Below are 20098 nucleotides of genomic sequence, written 5' to 3' on the forward strand. Positions count from 1 at the left end.
GCCCACTGAAAACACCATGCCCCTGCCAGCTAGGGGCTGGGCCTCTAGGCCCTCTGTGAGATGCGGTGGAGCATGCATACGCATCTGTAATGCTCTCTGTGCCAGCAGGAGGCCTCACTGGGGCAGAGGGAGTAGTGATCACTTTGCCAGGGCAGGGTGAGAAAGTTAGGCACAGCTTAGGATGCCAAGGGTAGGGGTGAGTCTGGTGGTAGAAAACCCACTCTGGGGCAATAAGGAGGCCTGGGGATGTGGGTGGTATTACAAGTGAACAGTGGCTCCAAACATCTGAAACTTGCTTCCTTGCCCCATCATATTTCACTTACAAAACACAGATTCGAAGATAAAATTGTTAAGAATTTAAAGACAGTGACCACAGAGCATTAAATTGCAAGCAGGGTCCTTGCGACTGTGGGGCCCTATGATGGTTAGTTCTATATACATATTGAGTATGTCAATTTGACTGGGTCATTTCGGTGCCCAGATATTTGATGAAACATTATTCTGAGTGTTAGCATGAGACTGTTTTAGGATGAAATTAATATTTAAGGGCTTTCCCTGGTGGTCCAGTGGTCCCATGTGGGAACGCCATTTCAATCCCTGGTTGAGGAACTAAGATCCAACACTGTGTTTTTATTTTGTGTCTAAGTCGTGTCTGACTCTTTTGTGACCCCCTGGACCATAGCTCGCCAGGCTCCTCTGTCCATGGGACTGTCCAGGCAAGCATACTGGAGTGGGTTGCCATTTCCTTCTCCAGGGGTCTTCCCGACCCAGGGATTGAACCTGTGTCTTCTGCACTGGCAGGCAGATGCTTTACCAGTGAGCCACCAGGGAAGCCCAAGAGCCCACATGTCACAGGGCAATTAAGCCCATACACTACAACTAGAGAAACACCCTCTCTCCACAATGGAACGCTAACCCAGCCAAAAAGAAAAAGAAATTAACATTCAGATCTGTGTGTGTGTGTGTGCTCAGTCATGTCTGACTCTTTGCAACTCCATGGACTATAGCCTACGAGGCTCCTCTTTCCATGGAATTTTCCAGGCAAGACTATTGGAGTGGGTTGCCATTTCCTTCTCCGGGGGATCCTTCTAACCTAGGAATAGAACCCATGTCTCTAGTGTCTCTTTCAAGTCTTTATCACTACACCACCTGGGAAGCCGCATTGTAATCTGTAGACAGGAGTAAAGCAGATTGCCCTTTCTGATGTAAGTGGGTTTTATCCACTGGGGTGAAGTTTGTTTAGAATAAAAGGCTAACCCTTCACTGAGTAAGAGGTTTCATCCTGCTTGACTGCCTCAAAACTGGGAAAGCAGCATTTTTCTGCCTTCAGACTCTGCCCAGGGCTTAAATCTTCTGGTCTTGGGACCGGAACTCTGCTAGTGACTCTTCTGGGTGCCTAGCTGGCCAGCTCACCCTGAAGATTTGCAGACTTAGCCTCCATAAAAGCATGAGCCAGTTACATATATTATCCTATTGGCTCTGTTTCTGGGAGAACCCTAACCAATAGAGGCTCCATGTGGCTGAGTGCTCCCCTGTAAAGCCTGCCTTGGGTATCTTCCATAACCTTCAGTTTCTTTGGATTCCCACTTTTGCCAGGTAAGCTCAGAACTTTGTCTCTTCCTGTGAGTGTCATGCCAAAGCTCCCAGCTACTCTCATTGGGGGCACTTTCCTGTCAGAGTCTCACAAATAAAATCAATCATTGTCACCCTCTTTTAAGAAACATCCATGGTTCTCCTTATCATAAATTTCCTTTATTACATTCACAATCCTTTGGGATCTAACCTCAATGTAAAACTTCCCTCAATATCAGCCATTTCCCCTCATTAATTTTAACTTCCTTCATACTTACATTTGGGTACTGAGGTCATTTCCACCACGATACTTTTGCCCACATTTTTCTTCAACCCTGAAATGAAGCCCACTGCCTTTTAAGGCCCAGTTTAAGCTATTTGGGCTTCTCTGATAGCTCAGTTGGTAAAGAATTCACCTGCAATGCAGGAGACCCCGGTTCAATTCCTGGGTCAGGAAGATCCCCTGGAGAAGGGAAAAGCTACCCACTCCAGTATTCTTGGGCTTCCCTTGTGGTTCAGCTGGTAAAGAATTCACCTGAAATGCAGGATACCTAGGTTCAATCCCTGTGTTGGGAAAATCCCCTGGAGAAGAGAAAAGCTACCCATTCCAGTATTCTGGCCTGGAGAATTCCACGGACTGTATAGTTCATGGGGTTGCAAACAGTCGGGCATGACTGAGTGACTTTCACTCACTTAAGCTATTTTTATTTATTTCATATAGCTCATGAGAAATCTACCTAATGCCAGTTTACAGTGAACTAGCTTTCTTGAATCTCTTGTACTTGACTCCTCTTCTCACTTGTATTTACGCACTTCTTTTAGCTACTGTCGTTAAGCTTTGGCAAGTGTTTTCCCTATAATGTGACTACAAGTTATTCATAGATACCATGGTACATGGATCATCTTTCCTGGGATCATGTTATATTCCTATTTAGGAGCTCAAGGAATATTCTTAAAAGAATAAGAATGAATGGATAAGTTAACTATTGCTCATCGGTTAAATGGTGCCCCCCTGAAAGATATATCCACATCCCAACCAACCCCTGCACTTGTGAAGGTGACTTATTTGGGAAAAGTCTGGAAAAAGTTCCTTTGTAAATGTCTTATTAGATTGGTGCAAAAGCAATAGCAATTGAGGTACAAACATAATTGTGGTACAAACATAATTGTGGTTGACTTTTGTACCAACTACAATTACTTTTGCACCAACCTAATAAATTAGGGATCTTGAGATAAGAGCATACTGCATTATTTGGCCCTAAACACTAAGACAAGTATCCTTATAAGACACAGAAGAGAAAACACAGAGAGAAAAGGAAAGGGACAGGTGAAGACAGACACATTGATTAGGGTGATACATTCACAAGCCAAGCAATACCGGAAGCCACTAGAGCCGGAAGGAATACCGGAAGCCACTAGAGCCGGAAGGAATACCGGAAGCCACTAGAGCCGGAAGGAATACCGGAAGCCGCTAGAAGCTGGAAGAAGAAAGGAAATCTCCCCTAGATCCTCCAGAGCGATTTCAACCCTGTCAGCCCTGATTTCTGAATTCCAGCCTCTGGAACTGTGAGATAATCAATTTCTGCTGTTAAACCACCTAGGTTTTGGTCATTCGTTATGGGCAGCCCTAGGAAACTAACATGTCCATCTTTCCCTTGGGATCTTTGTAGAATTAGTCTCCATGATGTCTGTGTATAATAGTAGAACCATTTTTTATCTCAGAAGCTAAAGATAAAATTGCCCTAGGCACCTCACATAATGTGTACTACTTGAAATCTTTAAAACGACAGGTGCAAAATTCTTCCAGCTTTTTCAAAAACTGACATTCAAATTACATGATTTTTTCAAGAATGCTGTCTAAATGACTCATGTGTATTTTAAAACCTTTTATTTTGAGATCATTTTAGATTCACATGTAGTAGTAAGAAATAAAAGAGAGGTCCGGTGTACCCTTTTCCCAGTTGGTAAAATCAAACGGTAACATCTTACAAAATCTTAGTGCAATGTCAAAACCAGGGTATCAGTGTGGATACCTGATCTTATTTGGATTTCCCCGATTTTAATGATACTCCCTTGTATGTGTATTTAGTTTATGTAATTTGATCATCTGTGTTGGTTCATGTATCCAACACCCCAGTCAAGAAACAAAACTCTTCTTCTGCCACAAGGATTCCTCAGACTGCCCTTTTTTAACCACACTGCCCTCCCTATGTCTCTTCCTCCACCTATCCTATCCTTAGTTAGTTCAGTCGCTCAGTTGTGTCCATCTCTTTGTGACCCCAAGGACTGCAGCACACCAGACTTCCCTGTCCATCACCAACTCCTGGAGCTTGCTCAAATTCATGTCCATCGAGTCGGTGATGCCATCCACCTATCCTTAAGGATAACAAATTGATGAATCTCAAGGGCACTAAGCTGAGTGAAAAAGCCAGTTCCAAAAGGTTAGATACCATATGATTCCATTTATATAACATTCTTGAAACAATAAAATTATAGCAGTAGATAATAGGTTAGTGTTTGCCAGGCAGTGTGTATTTTCTTGAAAGTAAAAGTTATTCAAAATCTCTCAGAAGACTTAAAGTTATCCTGTACAGCAAATTAATTCTGAGACTCAGTAAAATATTTGGGGAAATATTTTGTTTGCTTGTCATTATTTTGATACTGGGTATATTCAATTCTTGCTTTGGGAAATGCACTAAAATTCCCAATGAGAAGCCTCTGAAATGGATTATATGCTAAGCCCTTTGGTAGGGAAAATGACCCACTTCGTATGAGAGGTTTTCAGAGAGATATGATAGAACTTAACAACAACAAACAAATGAACAAACTGTGGATGGAAATAATCAGTAAATAATCTATAATGAGAATAGAAAAGTATTTCATTCTAGCCAAACTGAGAGCTATCACTCAGGAGATACAGATTCAAGAAGCACTTTAATTGTGTTCCATCAGACTGCAAATTTGGGAGTAGGGAGAGTTGTAAAGGCAAAAATCACAAGGTTATAGTTACTTACAAGAGTTATAATTGGAGCTGGCAAGGAGTGCTTATTAAGTAAGGATTGGTTGGGGTCTGAGACAGTTGCGTGGTTACACAGGGAAACCTTGAGACCTTAAGGTTGCAGCTGGCAGCTGTTGGCAGATATAATTTTGAGAACAGCTGGTGATGTCCTTGATACAGTTTGGAAAATTCAAGTTCTCGGTGATGTAGGAACATGGCTGAACTCACATCCACAATGGGCACCTGGCTCCATTTTGAATGCCTGAATTGCAGTTATTCTATTTTGATTTTCAAATACATTCTTTTCTTTAATGGTTACAGTAGATGAGCAATGCATGTTCAACAGAACAAAAGACAGTCTATTCTAGGCAGCATAAAGTTCAAGACAACGCCTGTATAAGCCAGAATGACTTCCTTATACCTCAATATGTAAAAATTTCTTCCATCAAAACAAAACAAAAAACAGAGACTTCCCTGATCCAGTGATTAAGATTCTGCCTTCCAAGGCAAGGGGTGTGGGTTCGATCCTTAGTTAATGAAACTAAGATCCCATATGCTGCCAGGTGTGGCCAAAAAGTAAAACAAAACAAAAACAGACAAGACTACAGAACAGGTAAAATAGTGATTACATAAGAAATAAGTTAAAGTTATGTCTCCAATAAAGAATGAGAGAAAAAAATTGGCAGATGAATTAAGGATTTGAGAGAATAAGTAGTTTGGGTTAAGATAGAGGTACAGACAGTTAATGACAAGCCATGTGGCCTCTGGATTCCTGGAAGAAGGTAAATAGACTTGTGATAAGCTTGACTACTTAGGTCTATCATTGGTGATGGAGAGATGACAGTTCTGCTGGGTTGAATAGTGGCAAGGGGGTGAGGAGACACAAGGTGTCATCTCCTATGAGTCAGAAAAGCTGTACGTGAAGCAGTAGAACAAAAAATAACAACAGAGGCTTGCAAAGATGGGTCCCAAGAGTTTCAGGGAGAACCAAAGTAAGGCCATGCAAAGTTCCAGGACAACTGGCAGTCTGAACTGATAAGCACATGTGCTGCGTGCTAAATCACTTCAGTCGTGTCTGACTCTGTGCGACCCTATGGGCTGTAGCCTGCCAGGCTCCTCTGTCCATGGGATTGTCCAGGCAAGCCAACTGGAGTGGGTTGCCATGTCCTTCTCCAGGGGATCTTCCCAACCCAGGAATCGAACATGCATCTCTTATGCCTCCTGCATTAGCAGCACCTGGGAAGCCCTGGGAACTGAAAAGCATATCTCCTCAAAGTTTTGCAGTCAGATAAGTGGGACAGTGGGGCATTTAAGAATTCTCTGAGACCATATATGGCAAATGAGTTTTATCTCCTATGCTAAAAACCATACTAAATGTTTCCCACTACTAAAGAAAAAAAATGCAAACTTTGTCAGGGAACTGTTATTGTTTTCATTTATAGGGTGGAAACTGGCTTGGACAGAGGAAGCAACTTGCCTAAGGTCACTTAGCAGCTAGTGACAGACAGAGTCAGCAACTATTAATAAATTCATCTGTCTGACTTCAAATCCAACCCAACTTTCCCATCTCAATGATGGGGTCAGGGAGGGGTGTCCTGGAGGTACAGAAGAGAAAGGGAATTTAAGAAGGTGATATTATTTTGGAATCTACAGAGACTAAATCCTAAGAAAATCAGTCATGAATATTCATTGGAAGGACTGATGCTGAAGCTGAAACTCCAATACTTTGGCCACCTGACGTGAAGAACTGACTCCTTGGAAAAGATCCTGATACTGGGAAAGATTGAAGGCAGGAAGAGAAGGGGATGACAGAGGATGAGATGGTTGGATGGCATCACTGACTCAATGGACATGAGTTTGAGTAAGCTCCAGGAGTTGGTGATGGACAAGGAAGCCTGGCGTGCTGCAGTCCATGAGGTTGCAAAGAGTCGGACATGACTGAGCGAGTGAACTGAACTGAACTGATAGAAACTGAAGGTTTAATCCCTGACTCCTGTCCTTTTGAAAGTGAAGTGAGCAATTTCCCTGGCTTTTGCTTCATGAACAGAGATGGAAATTTTGACTATTGGATAGAACTCTACAAAATACCAGATGCTATATTTGAGCAGAACTTCTCTGGGTAAATAAATTACACTTGAAAATATGTACCAAACCTCATTGAGGCTGCAGCAATTCTACAAGAAACATTTCAAAATGAAAGTGCAAGAAATGAAGAGGTTAGGGACTCATAAATGTCCTTTGATACTTTATCAGGATACAAGTTCAGAATAGCTCAGATGTAACAAATTTGGGCGGGGGGGGGGGCGGTGGGCGGTAGGGGGTCAGGACTGAAGAAACTGCAATAGAAAATGACCTAAAATTATATCAAGTTCATGAGCTTGTATCATGCTCATTTGGGTAAGTAGATAGATTCCCTTCCCTATCTGTGTCACAGGTGTGCCAAGGAAAGACATCTGGCACATACAGCCTTGCACAAATCACACAGGCTGGAGGATTTGGAAGTCAGTGGCATCGTCTTGGATTCTAATGTTTCTAACTTTTTCTTTGGACAGGTGGTGTTGAAATTAGTACACGTTAGGGAAAAGGTTCAACGAATTTAAGAGAGCATGTGTTGTCATTCAGCTGCTAAGTCACATCTGACTCTTTGCGACCCCATGGACTGTAACATGTCAGGCTTCCCTGTCCTTCTCTATCTCCCAGAGTTTGCTCAAATTCATGTTCACTGAGTCGGTGATGCTCCCTAAACATCTCAAAAGAGGAAGACTCTCATCTTTTGGAGTCCTCTGCAAAAAGAACACACAAAAATGGCAACAATGCATGGAGTAGGTATTTCATTTTATTCTGCTTGGTTTGCTACTTGTATGTTTGTAGACATCCTGTAGTTACATGGGATTTTTGGCCTCCTGGAGTGTTACTGAATTATCTTTAGTGACCACTAAATCCACTAGAGAACAGGTCTTAATGCAATACTAACCATTGGTTGATATTTTGTTACCCATATTCCTGTGGCTTGGCTCAAATCAGAGCAAACAATGCATTTCAATTTAATGTAACTAGAGATCTTAGTGCTTAATAACAATACCACAGTCACAGTGAATCCTTTCATGCTTGGACTAAAGGATTTTTGTATTTGGTTCTTAATCAAAGATTGAAGTTACAGACTGAAGCAATTATGCTTTCAGTTCAGTTCAGTTCAGTCGCTCAGTCATGTCCGACTCTTTGCGGCCTCATGAATCGCAGCACGCCAGGCCTCCCTGCCCATCACCAACTCCCAGAGTTCACTCACACTCACGTCCATCAAGTCCGTGATGCCATCCAGCCATCTCATCCTCTGTCGTCCCCTTCTCCTCCTGCCCCCAATCCCTCCCAGCATCAGAGTCTTTTCCAATGAGACAACTCTTCGCATGAGGTGGCCAAAGTACTGGAGTTTCAGCTTTAGGAAAATATAAAATTTGCTCGGTATTAATTTAGTTCCTTCTTCTCAGAGGATTTTTCTGGTGGACATTTTTTTTTTTTAATGAGACTTAGAAGTGTTTTTAGATGACTTAATGTGAGGATTATTCATTAATTTACTTAGAATTATATGAATGTTAGAAGTGCAGTCACATGTTTCCATTTTCTCTGTGGCTGTAAAAAAATTATTTTCTCCCAAGGTCTGCTTAATATATTTTAAAAATATCTTAGACATGTGTATCATGTTCATGTAAGATATATTGGGGGTGTGTATATGTGTGTGTGTGTGTATGTGTTTAAGTTGATTTCTGGCTTCTGTATTTTTGCTTGGCATTACAAATAGGTAACCTTGCCATATTAGACTTTAAAAAAGTAGTTTTCAGATTATGATGCTGAGTCAGAAATTTTTCTAGCTGGTAATACTTTATAAGACAGAATAACAAGCTATTTTTCTGAAGAACCACTAATAATCTTAATAATTGTTTATAATATACACTTGTACATACTTTCAGGGTAAGAACTTTTCTTGGCAGTCATGAGTCCATCACATATTTTAGATGTGGGTTGCCATATTCAGTATATTATTTAACATGATTTATAACTGAGACAAAAGTGCCAAATTTTCCCACACTGAAAGATCTATTAAAAGATCTAGTTCAAACCAGAACTTCCTAGGGAGTAGAATAAAGACATCAATTGAAAATTCAAATTTTTTTGGTATCTGTAATTTTCTTACATGTTGCTAGAAAAGTAGTAATAGATAGAAAACTGGAATCCTTCTTCATGTAAACATACATTTGTTATAATGATTGCATTGTATTTTGCGTATGTTTCATGGTAAATTAAACCACTCATTTTGTATAGATGGTGTTTCTTATGTATCAAATGTACATTGTCTACACAAAATGAAGACAGTCCGCCAGGCTTCTCTGTCCATGGGATTCTCCAAGCAAGAATACTGGAGTGGGTAGCCATTTCCTTCTCCAGGGGATCTTCTGATCCAGGAATCGAACCTGGATCTCCTGCCTTGCAGGCAGATTGTGTACCATCTGAGCCACCAGGGAAGCCCTAGGTACCAAGTGCAGTGTCACAAAATCTGTGGGCATGCCAGCTTTCAAAATGATACTATTTTGCTTATATAAGGTTTTAAAGTAATCACACTCATAGAAACAGAATGCAGAAGAGTTGCAATGGACCAGAGAGGGATAGGAGAGAGGATGTGGAGTTATTGCTCAATGGGTACAGACTTTCAGGTTTTCAAGATGAAAAGCGTTCTGGAGGTGGAAGACTGTGCTGATTACACAACAATGTGAATGTACTTAAATCACCAGACTGTACACTTAAAAACGCTCAAAAGGGTAAATGCATCTAAGGAAAGGAAAGGAGGGGAGTTTAGGGTGAGGCATTTAGGCAAAAGGCCAACACAGGCTGTGAAAAAGAGAAGTCGGGAAATTTGGCTTCTTTAAAGAGACACCTAGGAGTAAACTTGGCTCATGACCGGTCCCACTTAGCAGGAAGGGAGTTGGTGGGATGAGAGGAGTGACACTCGTATCTTGTGGCTTTTACCTATAGGCTGGAGGAAGTCTGAGAGGCTTGGGTCTTTTTTCTTTTTTTATTATGTATTTATGTATGGCTGTCCTGGGTTTTCACTGCTCTGTGCGCTTTTCTCCAGCTGCAGCAAGCAGGGGCTACTCTTAGTTGAGGTGCGCGGGCTTCTCGGCTAGCTTCTCTTGTTGCACAGCATGGGCTCTAGGGCACTCAGGATTCAGTAGCTGTGACACGTGGGCTCAATAGTTGCAGTTTCCGGTCTCTAGAGCACGGGCTCAGTATGTGTGTTTGTGACTAACAACAGCAACAACTGCCATGTGGGATCCTCCTTGACCTGTTTCTCCTGCATTGGCAGGTGGATTCTTTACCACTGAGCCACCAGGGAAGCTCAGTTTGACAGTTCTAAATCCACATTTTTGTGACTATTCTGAACAACACTTTTTAAGCCACACCTGAGCGTGGTATTTCAGAGAAGGCAATGGCACCCCACTTCAGTACTCTTGCCTGGAAAATCCTATGGATGGAGGAGGGAAGGCTGTAGTCCATGGGGTCTCTGAGGGTCGGATACGACTGAGCGACTTCACTTTCACTTTTCACTTTCATGCACTGGAGAAGGAAATGGGAACCCACTCCAGTGTTCTTGCCTGGAGAATCCCTGGGACGGCGGAGCCTGGTGGGCTGCCATGTATGGGGTCGCACAGAGTCGGACACGACTGAAGTGACTTAGCAGCAGCAGCAGAGGGTGGTATTTAACTCAGTGTATAGGTATCGCATTTGACACTTTTTTATTATTTTTTGTTTTTATTATTCTACCTCTGTGTTTTTCCCCTCACCCATGATACTCTTTAAAAGCTTGTAGAGTTTCTGGCTATCCCTCTACAAGTTTGGGGATGACAGTCCAATATAAGCATGCTCTAATATTTTAATGTAATCCCACTCCTAGGACTAGTCAGCTTGTATTTATGTATGTGTTTATTTTTAATTTTTGTTTGTTTGTTTTTTGTTACAAACCTTTCCCTCCATGTTTCAGTGACCTATTACTACATTAAAAAAAAAAAAAGAAAAGAAACCTACCATGGAACTTAGCAACTGATAACAGCAACAAACAGTGATTTCTCAAGATTGTGTGGGCTGGCTGGTTTGGATGGGGTGGTTCCCACATGTTGCTGTTTGGGGTCACTCCTGGTACACTCAGAGAGGAGCTCCACTCAGGCTGGACCACGCAGATGACTTCAGTCATCTGCTGACTCAGCTGAGTGGTTGGATGGTTTGGGCCTAACCAGGCCTCTCTTTCTCTCCATGGAGTTTCTTCCCACTCAGTAGTCTGATCTGAGTTTCTTTATGTGGTGATGGGATTCTAAAAAAAAATGGAGGCTTCAAGGCCCGGAAGTTACCCAGCATCACTTCAGCTGCATTCTATGGGTTAAAACAAGTCCCAGGCCAGCCCAGTTTCCAGAGGAGGGACACAGACTCTACGTCTTGGTGGTAAATGTGTCAGGAATTTACAGAAATGGGAGCAAGCATTGGTTGCTAGATTTGCAGGCAATCTCTACTCTGTATACAGATCATTGTTGTTGTTTAGTTACTAACTTGTGTTTGACTCTTTTTGTGGCCCCATGGACTGTAGCCCGTTAGGCTTCTCTGTTCATGGGATTTTCCAGGCAAGAATAAAGGAGTAGGTTGTCATTTCCTTCTCCAGGGATCTTCCCGATCCAGGGAGAGAACCTGCCATTCCTTCATTGGCAGGCTGAATCTTTACCACTGAGCCACCTGGGAAGCCCGTATATACAGATAAGTGATGCCAAATGAAATATTCTGCTTGAAAATGGGCCCAATTAATATTCTGAGGCTTTGCATCAAGCTTAACCTTTAGCAATATTATGTAATTCTTATGTGGGAAATTGTACAGTATAAACTACAGTTTTATGTAAAAACTTGCAGCCATTGAAGAGGGAATGAATTTTCTTTTCCAAGTATAGGCAAGGGTGAGTTTTGAGGCTTGATATTTTGGGCATAGGGGTTTGAATCTTGGCCCTGCCACATATGAACACAGGATCCTGGACAACTTTCCCTTTCTGTTATGCACTTTTCTCCTTGGTATTTAGCATTTAGGTATAATAGGATTGTTGTGAGGATTAAATGCATAAATATATAAAAAAAGTTTAGGAAAGAGCCTGGAACACAGCAAATACATAATAAACATTGGCTTTAAAAATAAAAATCATCATAAAAATGTGAATTATCATTACCTATTATTATAATGTAACATAGAAACGTTTATTTGGATTAAGCCTCTCAGAGCTGCAGTTTTCTGTAGTCTTATTAACTTTATTGTTAATCCTGACTATTTTTCCTGCTTTCCTGCCTCTTGCCAAGTAAAACAGTAGGTAAAAAAAAAAGTTGACTAACAGCTGTGCTAAAAAAAATGATTTACCAACTTTTAAATAATGCAATCCGTATGAAAAGATATAATTTACACTGTAGCCCAGGATGCTGTAATCCACTCAACTACACTTAATATTGTACAAATATTTCATGAAACAGTATGTATTTTCAAGTTGTGCTAGAAACTCTGATTTTCTTGTTCTATTCTATTTCAGTGAATCAATAACAAAATGTCGATTGTGACCCACTATTACTAATTTCATTACCTACTGAAGGGTTTGAAGCTATATGTTATGGTCACTGGTTATTCAGCACGTGTTCAACCCAGAAATTGTTTCAAGTGTAGTGCTATAATACTATGCCATATGTTCTTTCCATACAGGCCAATTTGATTATGGAGCAAAAAGTTTCTTTTCACAAATGTGGCCTGACCTCTCTAATCAAGAGGCTTCTAAATTCTCTCTTTGGCCACGTGATGTGGAGAGCTGACTCATTTGAAAAGACCCTGATGCTGGGAAAGATTGAGGGCAGGAGGAGAAGGGGACGACAGAGGATGAGGTGGTTGGATGGCATCACCCACACGATGGACATGGGTTTGGGTGGACTCTGGGAGTTGGTGATGGACAGGGAGGCCTGGCGTGCTGCGGTTCATGGGGTTGCAAATAGTCAGACACAACTGAGCGACTGAACTGAACTGAACTTCTCTCAGTGGGACCTAGGGATCAAGGGAAGGTGTGTAACATGTTGTATTTTTGTATCATAAGAAACGAAGTGCCATATTTGTTTGAAGCTAGATGGACCAGGCTAGAATTCCAACTTCACAACGTACTCCCTTATATTTTCAAACAAGTGATTTAAACTCAACTTTGGAGTCTTGGTTTTTTTATCAGTTAAAGCAAAACACAGCTATTATCGACTTCAGTCTGAGTTGTGAACATTAAATGGGAACACATTCCCAAATGCCCAGCAAGGTGCAAGCAAAGAAGGCTCTCAGAATGCACTTATTGCTTCTTTATCCTATCATGGAACACAAACTTCCAAATTCATAGCTATTATTTAAGTTCTGTATTTTCTATTTTTCCAGGTATGTTGACTTGGTAGAATACTATGATTAAACCCTATTATTTCTTTAATGCAATTTAATTTCTACAACCATGTATTTCTTGATATTCTACCTAATATTGCTAATAAGAATTATAGTTAATATTTTGGAATGTGGATCTCAATTATGAAACAATTTTGCATTTGCAGCTTTTGGTTTGATCTCCCAGTTAACACATGATCGTGTGAAAAGGTGTGTACAGGAGAAAAACATTTCTGTTATGTTGCTAAATACATTACAGGATGCTTGGGGCTGGTGCACTGGGATGACCCAGCGGGATGGTATGAGGAGGGAGGTGGGTTCAGGATTGGGAACATGTGTACACCCGTGGCGGATTCATGTTGATGTATGGCAAAACCAATACAATATTGTAAAGTAATTAGCCTCCAATTAAAATAAATAAATTTAAATTAAAAAAGAAAAAAAAAAGAAAAAAGAAAGTGAGGTGTAAAATACAAGAACTGCCTTTCTCCTTGAGTCCAACATTTAAGGTTACCAGCGTTCTAGTGCTCAGTCAGGTAGCATCTTTGCCATAGGTGAGCTAATTTAGAAGGAGTCAGGAGGATATAATGATCATCTCGAATATGGAGCTCTAAAATGGGACTGATTATTTTAAAATTTCTTCCTTTAAGGCGGGGATTATGGAAGTGTGACTGAAGGCAGAGGGTGGCGGACGAGGGAGCGCGGGGAGAGGCCGTGACACTTCTGCCCTGTCCTGGGGTGCAGACGGCCGCCGGCCCCTCCTCTCCCACGTGGCAGGTCCAGACAGCCCGGCGCGGACAGGGGGCGGGGCCGCAGAGCCCTCCCTCGGCTATCCGGCCCTTCCTCAGGCCTGCACGGCGCCTGCTCAGTCCTCCACCGCCAGGGGGCGGGCGCGGCTTGCCGGCGGCGGGGGCCCATTGGTTGCGCCGGGGAAGCGGGGGAGGCGGCCCAGCGGCGAGCTGGCTTCCTCCTGGCCACTCGCAGGGGTGAGGGGAAGCCGGAGGAACCCGGGAGGAAGCGGAGGAGCGAGCGGGAGGCGGCGGCGGCGGCTCCCGTCGGCCTTCGGCAAGACTGACCGCAGGGAGCCCGGAAAGCGGGCGCGCGCGGCGGAGAGGCGGGCTGGAGGCCGGTGAGACGGACCGGGAGGCGGACCGAGCCGCGGCCGAAGGCAGGGAGTCTGGAGGGAGGCTGGGGGGAGCCGGGCACCCACCTTCACCTTCATCCTCCGCTCCCGCCGCGATCGCCGGCCCGGGGCGTGCCCGGGTGGTCGGGGCGCGTCCCGCCGGGGGCAGGGCGCGACGGGAGCGGGGCACCGGAGCGTGGCGGGCCAGGGGTCCAGGCCGCCGGCCCCCCGCGGGCATCCCCAGCCGGGCGGCCAGTCTCCGGACTCCGCGGAGGGCGGGGCGGCGCCTGCACCTGGCGCTCCGGCCTGGGGCTGGCACCTGGGGCGCGCGTCCAGCGCTCGGTCTCCAGCTCGGGTCGGAAATGCGGGCCGAGTGCTCTAAAGGGGCGGGGATGGAGTTGGATGTTGCGTTAGAACTCTGTGGAGGGCGATCTTGGCTCAGTTGTAAAGTTTTAGTGTCTTCTGAGCTGGAGGTACTTTTTATTTTTTAAACCTATCCAGCCCATTGGTATTCAGTATCACGGATGGACGTGCTATTCTTTTTTCTTTTCTTTTTTTCCCACTTGTTTGCCGCTAAGCTCACAGTTTCTACTATGTTACAATTTGTGACCCTAGATCTTAAATAATGAGTGATGGACTGACAATCTCCAGCTGAAATTTTTTTATTTTCATCACTCTCTGCATTTTTTAAAAAATTTCTTATCATACAAAACTGTTTAATTCACAGAACCTTTTCTTTGTTTCTTTCTATTTGGCCAAAAAGAATATGAATACAGTTGCTTACGAGGCGCTGTGCCAGCTGCTTTCAGATGCACATTTATTTCTTAACGACCCATAGAGTAGGTCCGTTTGTGTATTTTCCCAATTTTACTGAGAAAATATGAACTCCCCTAGAGGTTAGGTTCAAAGAGAGACTAGCAGGAGATCCCAGACCCCTTGAACTCTTAACTACCTTTCAGGGCTAGTGATATCCTGTCAAATTTTATAGGTTTTGGGGAGACCTTAATGTTATTCATGCAGTGCATTATTGAGTACAACGGGATCTCCATTTAACTTAGAAAATTCAAGTTACTAACACCAGCAAGAGATTGGCAGAATCAGCATCTGGTTGTGGTCATATCCCTATCATTAACTATACCTCTTTTTAAAGGCTGCCAGTCTCAAGTTCTGTGGCAGTTTACTAATTAAATCACAGCGTTTCTGCCGCCCTCGCCTCCCACTTTATACAGGTGTGAGAAGCTTTAGTCTGTGTAATGTTATCTAAACTCATTTTTCTTGGTAGCAAGAAATAAAAAGAGTTTGATGCAGTGATACTCTCCCAGGGGATCTCTCAGAATCACCTATAAATGAGACTTCAAAAAAGGACAGAGGTCAGGTTCCTCCCCAAGACCCCAATGGAGGGATCTTCTGTTTAAAAGGGAGCCAAAGTAAGACTGAGGGCCACTAGGTTAAAGTGACGTTTTAAATAAACTTAATAGCTGTTACAATTTTAAAAATAATTACTAAGTAACTAAATCTGTTTGTAATTAAAGAAGATACCTTAAAAAGGAAAAGATCATTGGAGAGAATGTCAGAGGATAAAGAGATTGTTGTTGAATGGTGATATGTAGTCCTTGTGGGGCATCAGAAGAGTCTTAACTTTTATTTAACCACATATTTTAAGTCTTAAATGGTCAGCCTCAGTATTTGAAAACTTGTATATTCATAATTAGACATACCAGAGTACTTATTTGTGCCTGCTGGTAATTATAGGTAACATGGATACTGTGAATAAGGCAGCCTTGGCTCTCAACGCTACTGTACTTTCTCTGAGGTAGTGTCTTCCCCCACCCCCGACTCCTTACTTTTATAACTCCTTTCTCAAAGCTGAAAGGTCCAAGACCTAAGAAGTAAGAGATTTTGGTCATGTATCACAGAAATGCATCTAGCTGAGAATTTAGTAAATAGCAAACATTTGTCTTAAACTTAGTCCAGAAGAGTTCCTGAACCTGGGATCAGAAAATTGGGATTTTAAGCAGTAATTCTGCAATTAGTTCATTGCCCAATAGAGGGCATTGACCAACTTATTTAATATCATATTTTGCCTAATTTCCTTAATCTGATTGGGGTGATTGCACATGACTCCCAAGCTCTTTAAACTTGAAAAGGTTTTGTGAATTTTATTCTGCTCTTAAAATAGAGTCAGCTGATATTTTCTCAGGGGAGAAAATTATGTTCCACTACCTCTAAGTTTCCACAGTTTCACCCCATCGATATTCTTCCATTGTCTTCTTCACTGGCCTGTTCATTTGATTCAAGCTGTTTTTATTACTTATATCTCCCTTATTTCTAATCTAATTAATTTTCATCTGTTCTTTATTTTTCTAGCTTCACTCTGGTGAGTTTTTCAGTTGCCTTTAAAAATTAATCTACGTAACATAAAATTTACTATTTTTAAGTGTACAATTCCATGACATTTAGTGCATTCATAGTATTGGGAGGTCATCACATCTTTTTTTAAAATAATTTATTTAATTGGAGGCTAATTACAATATTGTAGTGGTTCTTAACCATACATTGACATGAATCAGCCGTGGGTGTACATGTGTTCCCCATCCTGAACCCTCCTCCCACCTCCCTCCCCATCCCATCCCTCAGGGTCATCCCAGTGCACCATGTCAGGTCAGCCCTGAGCACCCTGTCTCATGCATCGAACCTGGACTGACGATCTGTTTCACATATGGTAATATACATGTTTCAACGCTATTCTCTCAAATCATCCCACCCTCGCCATATCCCACAGAGTCCAAAAGTCTGTTCTTTACATCTGTGTCTCTTTTTCTGTCTCACATATAGGGTCATCATTACCATCTTTCTAAATTCCATAAAGATGTGTTAATATACTGTATTGGTGTTTTTCTTTCTGACTTCACTCTGTATAATAGGCTTCAGTTTCATCCACCTCTTTAGAACTGATTCAAATGCATTCTTTTTAATGGCTGAGTAATACTCCATTGTGTATATGTACCACAGCTTTCTTATCCGTTCATCTGCTGATGGACATCTAGGTTGCTTCCATGCCCTAGCTATTGTAAACAGTGCTGCAGTGAACATTGGGGTACACGTGTCTCTTTCAGTTCTGGTTTCCTCGGTGTGTATGCCCAGCAGTGGGATTGCTGGGTCGTATGGCAGTTCTAATTTCCAGTTTTTTAAGGAATCTCCACACTGTTCTCCATCGTGGCTGCACTAGTTTGCATTCACACCAGCACATCTTTTTAATTCTACATTTTTGTGACCCCCAAAAGGAAACCTCATGTTCATTAAGCAATTACTCCCCGTTCCCCAACCTGTGGCAACCACTAGTCTGCTTTCTCTACAGATGTATCTGTTCCAAATATTCCATGTAAATGGAGTCATAAGATAGGTGATCTTTGTGTCTAGCTTCTTTTACTTCACATTATGTTTTAAAGGTTCATCCCTGTTGTAACCTGTATCAGCATATTGTTCCTTTCTATGACTGAGTAATATTCCATGTATAGATACATACCACATTATGTTTAGTATGCATCCATTGATGGATCCTTGTGAGTTTTTGTGTGCTAGTAAGAAAAAGTTATGTGGATGTTTGTAGCTGTGAGTCTGAATTGGTTTTCATCATGAGTTCTGCATGGCTTGTTTAGGTGGTATCATGGTTATCAGATGTACTGCTCAGCTATCCATTTGCTGTGCTCTGCTAAGTTGCTTCAGTCATGTCCGACTCTTTGTGACCTCATGGACTGTAGCCCTTTAAGCTCCTCTGTTTATGGGGATGTCCCAGGCAAGAATACTGGAGTAGGTTGCCATATCTTCCTCCAGGAATCTTCCCGACCCAGGATCCAACCTGTGTCTCCTGTTGTTTCCCGCGTTGGCAGGGGGATTCTTTACCACTGTGCCATCTGCAGTTAGGATATCATTAAATGTGTCTTGAAGGACCCGTGATTGACAAAAAATGAATTTCTAATTGGTTCAGAAAATTTTACACTAGAAGCGTCTTCCTATCTGTTCTTTGCGAATGGCTGCTAACTTGCATTCTTGATTTTGTGATAGAAATGACACACTCTCCAGGCCCTTGGGCAGATGGAGTCTCTTTGCTCCTCCATTTCTTCACGTAAATAATTTGACTAACAGAATTATGTCTGCCCTGGTACAGTGAAATTCTGAAGACTAACTTAAAGACTGTATAAATGAAGGGAATATATAGGGGACTTCTGAAACATTCAGAATAGGTACCTGTAACATCCCATCTGATACAGTGTGAAATACTAAAATTATAGGAAATGAAGACAGTTATACTGTATGGAAATTTGTACCTTTTTCTTGCCTCTTTTTGTAGTGATTTGTGAACTAGACACTTCTTTACTTATGTTCAACTTACAGTTAAAATGTATTTAGTTTTATTTTGGCTACTGATCATCTCTCTCCCTCCCTCCTTCCCTTTGTGTCTATCAATCCATTCGTCCATCTCTCTTTCTCCTCTTGGATGATATAGTGTAAGATTAAAGTAGGTTACATTACAGCCATTTAGTCAGCAATTGTGGAACTCTGCAGGAGCTGACAGAACAAATGTCATTTTGTCTTGTTTTCTGTTTGGGATATGTTTGTACTCTTAGTTACAGAAATCTGATCCCCACTTCATTTCTTCAGTTGGATTATGAATTTTTAAGCAAAATTCTTACTTGGTAGAGAGGAAACCTGCAAGAAGATATTGGGATGATTTTAATTTACACTCTGTTGTAAGCATTGCAAACGGGAGTTCTCTTTGCTCACAGTGTTCCTCACAGTGTTTCCAGGTTTATTCACTGCCCTTCTCTCTCTCACTCTTACCTGAGACAAGGCCCAGAGTCTAGCTGATTTCCATTGTTAAGGAAAGAATGAAGATTCTTGTCTTGTGAATTTTACCTTTGGGCTTTTTTGGCCTAGATCTGACTCACTCCCCAGCCCTACTCTAGACTTCTCTGTGTGTTTGGATTGATGTACTGTTGGGCTGAAGTTCTCACATCTGAGCTTGGCTGAGGGTCACCTGGGGAGTTTATTAACTATGCAGGAGTTTTAATCCTCTCTCCAAGAGATTCTGGGCTCAGGAATTTGCCCTGTATTGGGTTGGCCAAAAAGTTCATTTGGGCTTTTTCGTAAGATGTTACAGGAAAACCTTGATGAACTTTTTGACCAACCCAATAAAAAGCCCACCAGTAATTGTGGTGCCCATGATGTTGTTTAGTTGCTAAGTTGTGTCTGACTCTTTGTGACCCCATGGACTGTAGCCCACCAGGCTCCTTGGTCCATGGGGATTCTCCAGGCAAGAATACTGGAGTGGGTTGCCATTCCTTCTCCAGGGGATCTTCCCAACCCAGGGATGGAACCCAAGTCTCCTGCATTGGCAGGTGGATTCTTTACTGCTGAGCCACTGGGGAAGCCTGTGTGCGCATGATGTGGGCTATTTTATAGTTACGGCTTCAAAGAACCAGATATGGTATTTCATTGAATCTACGCTGTTTGTAAGGTACACCATTATTTTATATACTACTAAGAGGAAGAAATGTGGTTGTAAACCTCATCCTGACTTAAGGCTTGTTAAAAGAAAGGAGATAGTGTGCATCTTAGAATCAGAAAGTAGAATGTTAGGTACCTGAGACACCACAAGCCCCTCTTGTTACAGTGAAGGGTTATATGAAGCCATGGGCTAAAAGAATTATAATGTAACAGTCCTTTAGACCTTATACTTTGTAAAATTTATTTATAATAGAGTTTAACATATGATGCCTGTACTTGACATGTGTTTGTAATGAAGATTACACTGATGTCTTTGTTTTAAAATGCAGTGTAACTGTATCCGAGTGTAATGCACTCTAGTTTGGCCCCATGTTATTTTCAGCATACCCATTTCCAGTCTTTTATGTGTGGGTGTTGCAGATCAGTT

General features: G+C 42.1%; 1 protein-coding gene across 3 annotated transcripts in view; it reads left to right on the plus strand.

The window, feature by feature from the left end:
- The window catches only part of FAM3C (family with sequence similarity 3 member C), a 66219-nt gene continuing 47698 nt past the window's right edge, over window positions 1578-20098 (plus strand). The window contains exon 1 of one of the 3 annotated variants that reach the window (XM_018046983.1): window positions 1578-1596. The gene's annotated coding sequence lies outside the window, so the exon portion shown is untranslated. Of the gene's footprint in view, window positions 1597-13979; window positions 14170-14189; window positions 14209-20098 lie in introns of those variants that run through there. The other 2 variants (XM_018046981.1, XM_018046982.1) reach the window with 2 other exon arrangements.

The sequence above is a fragment of the Capra hircus genome, chromosome 4 (assembly GCF_001704415.2).
Source record: "Capra hircus breed San Clemente chromosome 4, ASM170441v1, whole genome shotgun sequence".
NCBI lineage: Eukaryota > Metazoa > Chordata > Mammalia > Artiodactyla > Bovidae > Capra > Capra hircus.